The 12,381-nt window shown below is 40.1% G+C and overlaps 1 protein-coding gene across 1 annotated transcript in view; it reads right to left on the bottom strand.

Annotated features, from left to right (window-relative positions):
• The window catches only part of dipk2ab (divergent protein kinase domain 2Ab), a 41,028-nt gene extending 30,358 nt beyond the window's left edge, over positions 1-10,670 (bottom strand). Inside the window, exon 1 of the mRNA XM_080417170.1 lies at positions 10,189-10,670. The gene's annotated coding sequence lies outside the window, so the exon portion shown is untranslated. The remainder of the gene's footprint in view (positions 1-10,188) is intronic.
• Positions 10,671-12,381: the final 1,711 nt, after the last annotated feature.

The following is a 12,381-nucleotide window of genomic DNA, read 5'->3' as shown; positions in this document are numbered from 1 at the left end:
AATAATTCTACATCTACAGAAGGCTCATTCAAAAGGGCTTTCAGATTCAATTTAATCTTAAGTAACTACTTACTCACAAAAAAAAAAAAACTGAAATGCTCAAGTCTACATCCATGTCAGACAGACATGTCCTGCTGGTTCTCAATTAAAGACATGATCAGAGATGCTATAAGTTAACCTGCTGAAGGTCTATGCACCGAAACCAAACGTGTGTGGAAGCCCTTTGTTCTACAATAGTCAGCCCATGGTCTTCCCGAATGCACCAGTCAATCTAATGGGAAGGTGTTCAAAGTTCTGTTCTTTTGTAAATTGTGTGGCAAATTTCAACTCAGCGCTGTTTATGCGTTACTTATTGGAAGATGTCAACCGTGCGTTTCAGTGAGAACAAATGTTCAGAGACAGGAATGACTTTTTTGCTCATGATTGTGGCTTAGTTAGAAGTCCCTTTTTTCCCAACAACAAACGTTTTGTTAGAATTGCGCTGACACGCTGTAACCCTGTCATTCGTGTACCTGTCCAAGTTCTCTCCACTCTGGGATTCCTTGCTAGTCGCTACAGGGACTTTCCTAAGGGAACTCAGTGACAGGTCAGGTATCCCAGCCATCTCTTAACTGTATCCTACCCACTGTGGTCAGGGCTTTGCTACGTAGGCTGCCAGCTAATTTAGATAATACTGTCGATGCATTTTTCCGTTTACAACCGATGAGCAGGCACGCATAAAGAAGGACTGTGCATGAATTTAATTTCCCTGGGGTTATATGGTGCAGTTGACTTTTCTTTTGTTTTCCATGGTTCAATCTGAATAAACACTCTTACTTGTGTGATAGATTTATGTACCTACAGGGAAATCTGTAATTGGTCCCTTTCCAGAGGCACAGGTGATTGTAAACCGCTTCATGTTGACACAAATGTAAGATTATTTAACCCATTAAGATTTGAGGTCGATTCTACAAATAACTTCCAAATCAGTAGTTCTCAAACTTTTTCGTGTCAAGGACCACCAAATTGATATATAGTCAAGTGTTCACAACGGATCCGTCCAATTTTTCATATTCCATCCCGATTGGCATATTCCGAACATTGCTGGCCCACAATAACCTACCTGACCTGGCGGAGACCTGTGCTCCAAGGAGCACTTTTTCTAGTTTTGCATTAAATCTGTTCTCGTTTACAAGCAGAAGCAACCCTCAAGATGTGGGAGTTATTTGAAATAAGGGCTATTCATTATAGTACAGCCCATACACAGGGCTTCATGGTAGATTCGACTTCTCAGGTTGTTGTTTTTTTCAGTCAAGGTACGGTTCCAGAGCTGAATTAAAGCCAGATACAGCTCATTCTAATACAGATGTACCCCCATCCTAAAAGAACAGCAGTGAAATTTAAAGCTACGTTTTCTTTTGGACCAACCTCACTGTGCCCGCAGAAACGTGTTTAAAATTACCTACCCACCAACCCCACCCCCACACACACGCCTTTTGCTGCAAGGCACAGAGGGATGGAGAGATGGAAGCCGTGGGAGGAGGGTAAGCAAACCGCCCTAGCCTGGGATTTAGAGCCCCCACATTAGTTTACAATACTGAGGGAAGGTCCTGCTTTGGGCAAACGTCAAATTACCATTGAGTGCTGTTGCCAAAAGTAGGAAGAATGTTTCTCAACCTGTTCACGTAACAAAACAAAAACAATACAAATGAAAATAATTTGTGGTGGTGTGCGGTTTGAACAAAATGGCAAAGAGAGCAAATACAAATGCTAAATTCTGGACAGACAACAGACAAGATGTGCGATGATAGGCCAGGAGCATGATGTAAACTCGGAACAGAATGACAAAAGGTTGAAAAAAGCATCCTAAAATGTTTAATTTCATAAAACCAGCCTGATTTTCACAAAATAATCTGGATGGCAAAGATGGGGTTGAAAAGGAGACATCCATCTTGAATAACCTTTCGCTCTGCTCATTGTGTAAGACGATGCAATCACTCAATGGTGTGAGAGGGCAAGGCTACTCTCCAGCTAACCCATTTTGCTCATGGCACCAGAGTCTAAACTTTATTACGATATAATAAAGCCAAGCCTGACATGAACATGCTTGATTAATTTCATTTGATCCTTAAAAGAGGGAGTGCAAAGAGATAGTAAAATGAGAACGAAAAAGGCTAAAAGAGAGAAAGGGTTAGTATCCGTATCAGAGATAGAAAGAGAGAAGGGAGAGAAGAGAGAGAGAGAATGATGAGACATTGAGGGAATTCAAATCAATATAACCAAGGTAGTGCCAGGAGACAGGAGGGTGTGAGAACATGCTCTGTGATATGAATGGATACAGATCAATTGAGTCCAGAGCAACTCATGTCGGCCTGTTCCTAGGCATTGCTCAAGCTTTTGTTCTGCTTATCAAACTTTTAAACAGGCCTTCTGTTTTCCCTCTCCATCCAAAAGAATTTGTGATGATTACCCGTGCGCACATACACACACACACACACACACACACAAAAACTTAGTTATTGTATTATTGGGGCCAATTTCTTTGCCTTAATTTGGTATAGTGGAGAGAGACAGGAAACACAAAGAGTAGGGAGTGACATGCAGCAAATTGTCCAGCAGGCCAGGAATCGAACCAGGGACTCCTTTGAGGCATCCGTGCCCATGTGGTACGCGCCCCAGATTCGCAACCTTTTCTGGATCAGGGCCCCCCTTAAAATCTTGAAAGCGTTCGCAGCCCACCCATCTGACCACTGTGGTCCGACGGGCATGTTCACGTTAATGATAAATCAATGGAATGTGTTCCGGCTTGATCAATGGATTTTTCAAGGATTCAAAGAAAAATATATAAATGTAATATTAATGTTGTATCATTATTAAAATCTTAGTGTTTTGCCAATTATTCGGGTATGCCCACTTGTAACAACCTCACGGCCCACCAGTGGGCCATGAGGTTGTTATCGCTGCTCTATTTAACAAAGCATTTTTTTCATTTACTGCCTTCTTCCTCTTTAACCCATTAAGACCTGAGGTGATTCTTAAAAAAAATAGTTTTTTGAAAAAAAATAGCAATCTAAAATGACACAGATGCGTTCCAGGTCTGAAAGGGTTAAACAACGTGTGAGACACTGTTTAAGTCAATCCCCGTGGAGGACCCTGTAAGAAAATAAATTTGATCGGCATAGGGTGAAATATTTGCTATGAGTTATTATGAAGAGTTATTTCTATAATCCACTTTCTGCGTATGCAGACAGCCTTGCTGCGGCTACTCAAGTTATACTGTAGGCTTATTTAGCAGAACTCATGATTTATGTACATATCAGAAGAGATTAATAAGTTGTTAGCCTACACCACAGACCACATGCACATAATGCTGTGATGCAACCCTACCCAGTCTACCTCGTCTTTTCTACACTCCACTTCCTTATCCACGTATGTCGGCATTGATGCAGCTATGGCAAAAAGACTCAATTATTAGCTGCATTATGTTAGAGCCAACTTCAGCGGTCACGTCCAGTGTGGCTGAATCTCTCTCTCCATCTTTAGTCTCGCGCTCCCTGTTGCTCTGCCTCAAATCTCCCGATGACTTTTTCTTCTAACCTTGATTTTTATCCAACGTTTGGCCAAAGAATGGTTTTAAAATCATTTTTTCCAAGGCTACAGAAAAGAAACTACGCTCCACATTTGATCCTGCTGAGGATTGCTGTGAGCAGTGTTGCCATGTCCGCTTATTATAAGCGACTTTGTGCTTGTTTTTCAGTAAAGTCGCTTGTAAATATTGGTAGTTGCGGGTTGCGTTTTTTTTGGGCTCATGTAGCCTAGTCTTTTCTTTTTGGCTTGTTTTCATAGACTTGGTTGCTTGTTTTTCTCGCAAAAGCTGGCAACACTGGTTGTGAACACTCTCGCGGGAGTGACAGCAGCAGTGAACTGCAGGCGTGCAAAGCTCAGTCTGCCGTGGCTGCCTTTAAAATATGACATATCAGGCTTTTGAAAGTAATTATTAAAACAATTTCTTATTTTTCTGGTAATATTTTAGCTGACCAAGTGAACCGTAAGGTCAGCTGGCCTGGTCTATTTCAAATGTCGAGCCCTAGAAAGGTAAGAAGGATGCATGAGCAGGGAAAAGGCAGACCCACTTGAGGGGTCCGGGGAGTCCCTTCTTTGCAGAAGGCTGCTGGCTAGTACACAGTCATTCAGACATCATAGACTTCTTGTGCACATCAGTTCTGCAATGTGCCAGGAATGCCCTCGTTTGTCTAGGTTCTTTGTGGCAGAGAATGACCCTTGCATGACCTTGTTTTTAAGCATTTTCTTGAAAATCTCCCATAGAGAAAATGTTTGCTCTTGTCTTTAACCTCAATTCTAACCTCCAACTGCAGCAATGACTACTGTAGCTCCACCTGCATCATTCCCTCCTAGATCACTCATTCTGAAAGTAAAAAATAGGGGAAAATATAACTATATATATAATTTTTGATTAAGACCTAAAATGAATTTGATGTATGCTTCACATAGGGACGATTTACACACTTTCTATAAATGAACTAAAGAACAAGGCAGACAAATGCCATGTGGAAGGGGGAAAAGATAATAGATATGGAACAGAGAGATATGGATAAGAGGAAAGAAAAGTAGAGACAACTTTCCATCCAGTATCTATTAGTCTGGTGTTTTTACAGAGAGGGATTCACTTGAGATTGATGTATTTACGCTTTAAGTCGACATCATACACCGGTGTCACACTGAACCTGGCGATCCACAAGCTCATAACGCACCGCCATATAATAGCGCGGAACGTCCTGAGGTTTGGTGCGTGACACCGCCGTACGACCATATTTGAACAAAACCAGTGGAGACAGAAGGGGGAGGGGGGCTTGTTGCCTATAGAGAAAGACAGGCACTCTGGAAAGAGGAGAGAGTGCGTGGGGTCCATCTGTACAGCGCCAGCCAGTACAAAGTCCCTCATTCACGTTGGCTCTGAGTGTATTATCATTACATCGCTGTGAATGTGTGGAATGTCCCGCATTATTAGGAGTACAATGTTTGCAGGAATCGATAAATATGTGCTATTCTCGCAATCCTGTGCCGGAATTCAGGCACCGTTGATGTTAGCCGCCATGACATGTTTTTTTGGGGGGGCTTTTTCTGCCTTTATTGATAGGTATATATAGAGCCATATGAAATCCGTTTTATTTTTTTCCCAATTCCGTTTAATTTTTTCCCAAATTCTGTTTTTTCCATTTTAATATTTCTGAATTCTGTATTTTGCTTTTTATGCTCATTTTTACCATAAAAAAGGTGTCTGGTAAGTGGAAATGAATAAATGTCCACAATGTAATAAGATATAACAGTCCATACATGTCTCTGAAAGAATACGCAAAAATGTTACCCAAAAGAATTCGGTCTGAGCATGCGCAAAATGGCGACGCCCATGTATTATTATCATTTCTATCGTCTTTTTAAGACGATTTCTACGTGGATTTTATTGTTATAAAGTAGGATGTGGCCATGCAAAATGGTGGTGTCCCATGGATTTGTAAAAATTCGCGGTAAAAAAAAATATTTTACCGCGAACATTTTTTATATTCCAAATTCTGCAATATTCCGTTTTTTATTCCAATTCCATTTTTATTGGTCATTTCCGTGATTCCGTCCGCGATTCCTTTAACATGGATTTCATATGGCTCTAGGTATATAGTAGACTGACAGGAAATGGGGAGAGAGATGGGGGGGGGGGGGGTGACACGCAGCAAAGGTCGTCGGGATCGGGACTCGAACCCACGACACTCTGTCAGAGTGGATTACCAGCCTAGGTGCCCAGATGGCTACGCCAGCCGCCCGGACAATGATTTAACATTAGCTTTCGTTATCGTGTTACCGTTTACTCTGGGTGAGTGACACTCAGGGTGTTCCACAAGTGTATACAATGTCCAGCTGGGCAGAAACAGTAGCCAGCCAGGGACCTGTTTGAACGGTTTATTATCGCACACCCTTTATTTCTGTATTCTTGAGATCTGCAGCCAGCCAACCATAAACCTTTAAACATATATGCAAATTATTGAGCAGCTTATGAAGGCCTCGTATTATTATTTAAATAACACAATGAATAGGCAAATACAGTAGCCTATAGCAATAAGCAAATGACGTCAAGCACCATTTGTCATTGTTCTTCTGTTGAATGATGATTACAAGGTGAATGTGTCCAGGAGATAAACAAGTTGCACTCCAAATCAATACACCAATCAGCATGAGAAGCAGCCCACAAGTCAAATATATAAAGCCACGTAGCCTACATGTCTTTTGGGTTGCCACTTGTAATAAAAGAAAGTACTTGCTTAGAGGAACCATTGTCTGGCATGAAAAGATAGTAAGATGCAAAACGTGATGATGACGAGCATTAATGTGAAAAATGATGGTCGTAATCATCAAACTCGAAACTTCCTGTTAAAAATACAACATACTTTAAAGAAAGCGACTAGCAGAATAGTCTGCAAAATAAAATGATTGTCTATAGGCCTACTTTGCCCATATACATTGGCTCAATAACGAGACAGGGATGATAAATAGAAGAAGTGTCGTAAACGAGTACGGATGTACTAGAGTATGCCTGCATTCTCTTTGAGCAGGCATGCAGCATGCATCCTCTTTAGCTTTGACAACACACACATCACTCTTGACTTTCGCTTTGACTTTCTGCTCTGCCAGCTGATTACTTCTTGTACCCGTTTGGCCACTGGGAATAATCGGTACCAACCAATAGTGTTTCCCCCTATATTAATTCAGCAGTGGAGCTCCGACCGCCACTTTTACAATAAGAGTCTTACGTCTTGATCAACTAAATATATATCATTTTGCGCTATGGACACTTGGATATACAAATCAATATACACACATGAGAAAAGCACAACGGAGAGGAGAGAGCTCAGTCTATTTGTGCTATGGCATAGGGACACTTTATATTCAGGTCAATTAACTTTGTGCTTAGCGGATCATGTTAACAACAAGCACTGGGTAGATGTCAACAACGAAGCAAAGCAATGCTGATAAGATTAGTGTTTGCAGAAGTGTGGGGGGGGGGGGAAGAGAGTCCTGCAACTTCGCTCCCTAGTAGACTGCATTATGTTCCAAACAGAACAGATCTACAAGCAGTCATCACGTGACGATGCAGCACGTTGATACTGTACTTTGTAGATCTGTTACTTGTCAAGCAACAACATTGCGCGGAAGGGCCATAAATTAAGCTCAACATTACATAACATGCAATCATTTGATTGGAATGTATATATTTACAAAAATAGAAGCTTCAGAATTGCCCATGCGCCGAACGTTTTGCCTGGAAGATGTCCACAGGGCTACCGAGACCCGCCACGGCTGTCAATCTCAAAGACACCTGCCAACCTCACAGAGATAAACATAATTGAAGCATTTTTTTAAAGACTGGATAGTTTCGATTGTTGGATTTGTCTGTATATTGGTGGCTATTTTGTTTGTTAAGATTATAAATGCATGTATATATCCAATAAAAGGTGTATTTATCTTGAGATATCTCATATACGTAAACTAGTCAAGCGCTCCACTAAAAACCATGGGAAACACAGCCTCCTGTGTCCTGACCAACCCACATCAATTGCAATGTACAAGCAATGTACAAGCTGGAAAGAAGGACTACTGTTGCCAAGGTTATTGACTCAGGCAGTCAATAATGTTTGATCACAAAAACATTCATCCACACTCCACAGCCGAGTTGCCTCAGAACAGCAAACATGCAGACAGTGATGGATAGTTTCAAATGACAAGAAACACAAGCACACCTAATGGAAAATTGAGTCCTAGGAATATAAGCACCAATTAGCGGCATCTCTGCACAAGCATCATTCAATTCATATGATATCTGGTCGACACCAAATGCAACCAGATGTAATGACAATATCAGTGTGCTGCTGTCTGTTTTTCGCAGAACTGCTGCAGTCGTTTGGAGGGACACACTTGAACTGGGATAACTTGCTCTGGATTCTGCTGCTGATAAGGTTTTAATTTAGCTTAATCAGAAAGGGATCTACGATATCAAATCAAAGAAAATGGTTTGTCCTTTTGAAGGTCTAACGACCGAAACGTCGAATTAATAAAGATAATCCCTTTTGCAAGTTCCAGACAGTGTGCGGCGTGCACCGGAACCTTTTCCTTTGATTTGATATCATAGATCCCTTTCTGAACATTTGGACCTTACTGGTTGTCCTACGGACCTGTCACCAACCTTTGAGGTGTGCATCGGCCTTCTCTTAAAATTTTGCTTAATCAAAATGGTGGCCAATTTCATTTAGTCAGCTTTTAACATTGATGGCATGTAATAAAAGCATAGGCTATGTGACTAGAACTAATGCTAGATGCTAGTGTCACCACATACACAGGTGTATGGATAATACATGAAGTCATGTAGTAAAAATAAGCTGTCACACGGCTTCATTTATAAGAAATAGGAAAATATGTTTTACAATGAAAGACGGACTATGATTATAGTTTAACTCCAATTCAGCTCTAGCGTAGCTCCATTTGTCAGAGCTGTAAAACAAGTTGCCTTATCCCCAGTATGATTTGGTGAATTCTGAGGTGAGCACAAAAGGTATTGCTCCCCTGGGGGCTTTCAAGTTACCATTTCTATATTCTCCCCTGCAGAGCACTGAGAAACATTCAAATAGACCATTTTAGACTCAGCAAGCACATCAGTTTATTTTCATAGTTTGCTTCCCAGCTAACCTTGCAGAAAAAGCTTCACCATTGGTCTCCTGTTGTGAAAAGATTGATGATGATAAAGCTGCCTGTTCTATTCATTTGACCATAACGGCAAATTTCTTAGTGGGTATTATGACCTACAAGGCTGCTTCTAGGCCAAACAAACAGTTGGGCTATTGTGGTCTTCTTCAAGAAAGTAAACAGCTGGTCCTCCTGGACTTTTGCAAACCAATGCATGATATACATTTCAGTTATATCACTGCTTTGCAAATTGATAAGTATGTACTAGAAATAATATATACATACACATATATTTTGAATATTGTAACTGTCTGAAAAGGTGTCATATAATCCCATGAGGGATGGGCCACAAGGTGGCATGACACTTAAATAAAATAATACACACACACACACGACACTTAAATAAAATAATACACACACACACACACACACACACACACACACACACACACACACACACACACACACACACACACACACACACACACACACACACACACACACACACACACACACACACAGGGTGGGTTTCATGGTCTGTCAGCAGGCACAAGACACTTTTAGAGTGATCTTGAACCAACAATAGGAGACACATTTGAGGATTGATGCAAAGTTCATCATATATCAGATTCATATTGGCCAAGTGGAAACCTAATAAGCTATACAGTATATGTTTTAGAGTTAAGCTATTCAAAACTACAGTGCGCAGCAAGCAAACACATTTGTTGCAAAGACATTTGTTTTGTAAACAGGCTTTCAGTTGGCCACAGATGTGAGATGAGTCCTGACTCACAAGACTGAGACCTCCATAACACAAACAAACACCGGTGTTACAGGTTGCATTCAAAGATGTGGAATTAAAATGTGAAATAAAATAAAAAAGGTTAAGAGGCAGCGAAATTGTTCTAATCAGTTAGACATTATTATAGCCTATATGATATAGCCTGCCTGCAAAAAGTAATAATTTACCTTATGCTTCTTATGAGCAAGCTTGTAAAAAAATAACCTGACATTCACATTGCCTGCTGAAAGAAACAGAATGTGATGGATCCAACTAGTCTATTTATCTGGAAAGATAAGCAATACTCCTTTAGAACAAAACGTTTTTTTAAATATATATATAAACACACACAAAAGAAAGGCTGAAACATCCTGCGCATTAAATGTATAGCCCCGAGGCATTTGTGACTATGTGATCTTAAGTGTGTGATTGTACTGTTGATATTCAGTTCCTTCTGTACAGAGTGGTGTGGCACAACGTGCATAGAGGAGTAATAATCCCACATATAACCAATTTACCACGGACTCACGGAGGAGAGAGAGACTTGGAAATATGGGCATTATCAGTGCCGACTAGTTCAGAGATCCAACAAGCAAATGTTGACATCCCTCCCAAACGTGCTAAGTTTCAAAGACACTTAAAAGAAATATCCGTATACAACGAACTGTCAAGCAACAAACCTGTATGACTTTTCTCACTCTTTAAAGTCCGTGCTGGTGGGGGGGTTGAAACGTCTTATCGCTCAGTGGACATCTTTCTTCGAAGTTGCGTTACTTGCGGTAAATGTTCAATGGGGAACACCACGGAGTCACCAGAGAGACTCTCGTATAGATTATTGAACGCACGATGAAGAGCTCGATGAAGACAACAACTGCTGTTATCTCTAGCCAGCTAGCCCAGCTAGCTGCTGAAATAAACTGTTGTGATGTCGGGCTCTTAACTCTTCGTATACCGGGGGATCTTTTCCCACTGCTGGGCGCCTCGGTCCTTTTTCACAACGCACACTTTCGCCTGTATTGTGCATTAATATCCATATTTGTCCATACAAGTCGTCGCTGTGGTTGGTAAGACACGGATTCCCCCTTTCCTTTCCTTTCTTTCTTCTCCTCTCTCTAACCATAAAGCTCACTCCTCTTCTTCACCACAATGGGTTCTGTTTCCACTCATTTTCAACCAGTGTTGCCAGGTTTTCCGAAAGGAACAAGCAACCATGTCTATGAAAACAAGCCCAAAAGAAGCGACTGGTTCGCACTTCGCAGCTATTTGAAAATAGCAGATCTACAAGCTCACAACACGATATCATGCGACGCGTTGTGAGCTTGTAGATCTGCTATTTTCAACAACAACAAAAAGATTTTAAAGTGCAAAATGTGGAATATTTTTTAAATAAGGTTCTAACAACACAAATCTTGTATGAGGGTCCCTGGAACAAAATATTTTCAAATGGGGGTCCTCCAGGATAAATACATTTCATTTGGAGGTCCTTGACATGAAAATGTTTGAGAACCACTGGTTTCAACCATAATAAAAATGAAAATAATAATTACAAAAAAACACATTGGAATCAAGCCCAAATAAGCAACTACACTTGAGGAACAAGCCCAAAAAAACACAACCCACAATCACAATAACTACCAATATTTACAAGCGACTTAAAGGAAAAACAAGCCCAAAGTCGCCTATAATAAGCAGACCTGGCAACCCTGTTTTCAACACCACCAAGCTCTTGAGTCTTTTACGACACCCACTGCCTGTTTACGATAGCGGTTGCTAAGCGATTCTTCCTAGTATTTTTGTCTCGTGTGGAACACCGCCCCCAGTGCAAACTTTGACTGGGTTCCCTTCTTATTTGATTATTTTTTATTTGTTCATTAATTTATCTATTTGACTTTTTTCTTTCTGAACCTAACCCTTTGTATTATTATTTTTTTTCCATTTTTTTTCCTTTTCATTTGACTTTTTGCATCTTCTTTTCTTTCTATTCCAAGCACGTAGCTCTGGTCCATATAGCTAGAAGGAGCTCGTTCTGCAAGCACGTAAAGCCAGTCATAGATCATTTGTTGTTTGTTCTTTATCCCAATCTCACAACAACAGTACTACTGCCATTATTTATGCAACCTAATGACCTGCAAAAGAAAATGTACAAACTTTTAAGTGATAAGCCAATTAAAATGAAATGTATCATATTCAAAACAGTAAACACTATGCCAGCGTAACACTTTGCATTAGATGTTATTAATGATGATAGGTTTAATGGTCCCACTGAATGATGTACTTTGATAGGCTAATATTAGGGACACTTCCCCAACAGTAAAACTGAACTGTTTAATCCCTGGGATTCACATTCAAAATGTATAAAAAATATTTTGAAAATAGCCGATCTACAAGCTCATGCGTTACATCATGGCTCATTCTGAGCTTGTAGATCTGCTATTTTCAAATGACCAAATATATATAGGGCTGAAATGGTTAGAGTGTTTTGTAATAATAATCTAAATCAAAATCAGTAACTAGTTACTACATTTGCATATAATTGTAGTGGAGTAAAAGTACAATATTTTCCTCTAAGATGTAGTTGAGTAGATGTAAAAGTAGGCCTACTGAAAATTGGAAATATTCCAGTAAAGTAAAAAAATCCTCAACATTTTACAGCCTACAGTACTTGAGTAAATGTACTTAGTTGCTTTACACCACTGCATTTATTACTCTAGAAACAAAAGCAATAACTTCTTAGGTTTATTTAGGTTGCACTTCATTTTTCTATCCATCATGTTTCCCTAGAAGCATATGAGATTAAATCAATTTGGAATGGAATTCAATATACCTATAATACACCAAATACAGTCGTTTAAAAATGAGTCAGGGAAAAGGGT

The sequence above is a fragment of the Gymnoscopelus braueri genome, assembly GCF_963280865.1.
Source record: "Gymnoscopelus braueri genome assembly, chromosome: 21".
NCBI classification, from domain to species: Eukaryota; Metazoa; Chordata; class Actinopteri; order Myctophiformes; family Myctophidae; genus Gymnoscopelus; species Gymnoscopelus braueri.
The sequence above is the reverse complement of the archived record's forward strand: the minus strand, read 5'-3'. Positions and strand labels throughout refer to the sequence as shown.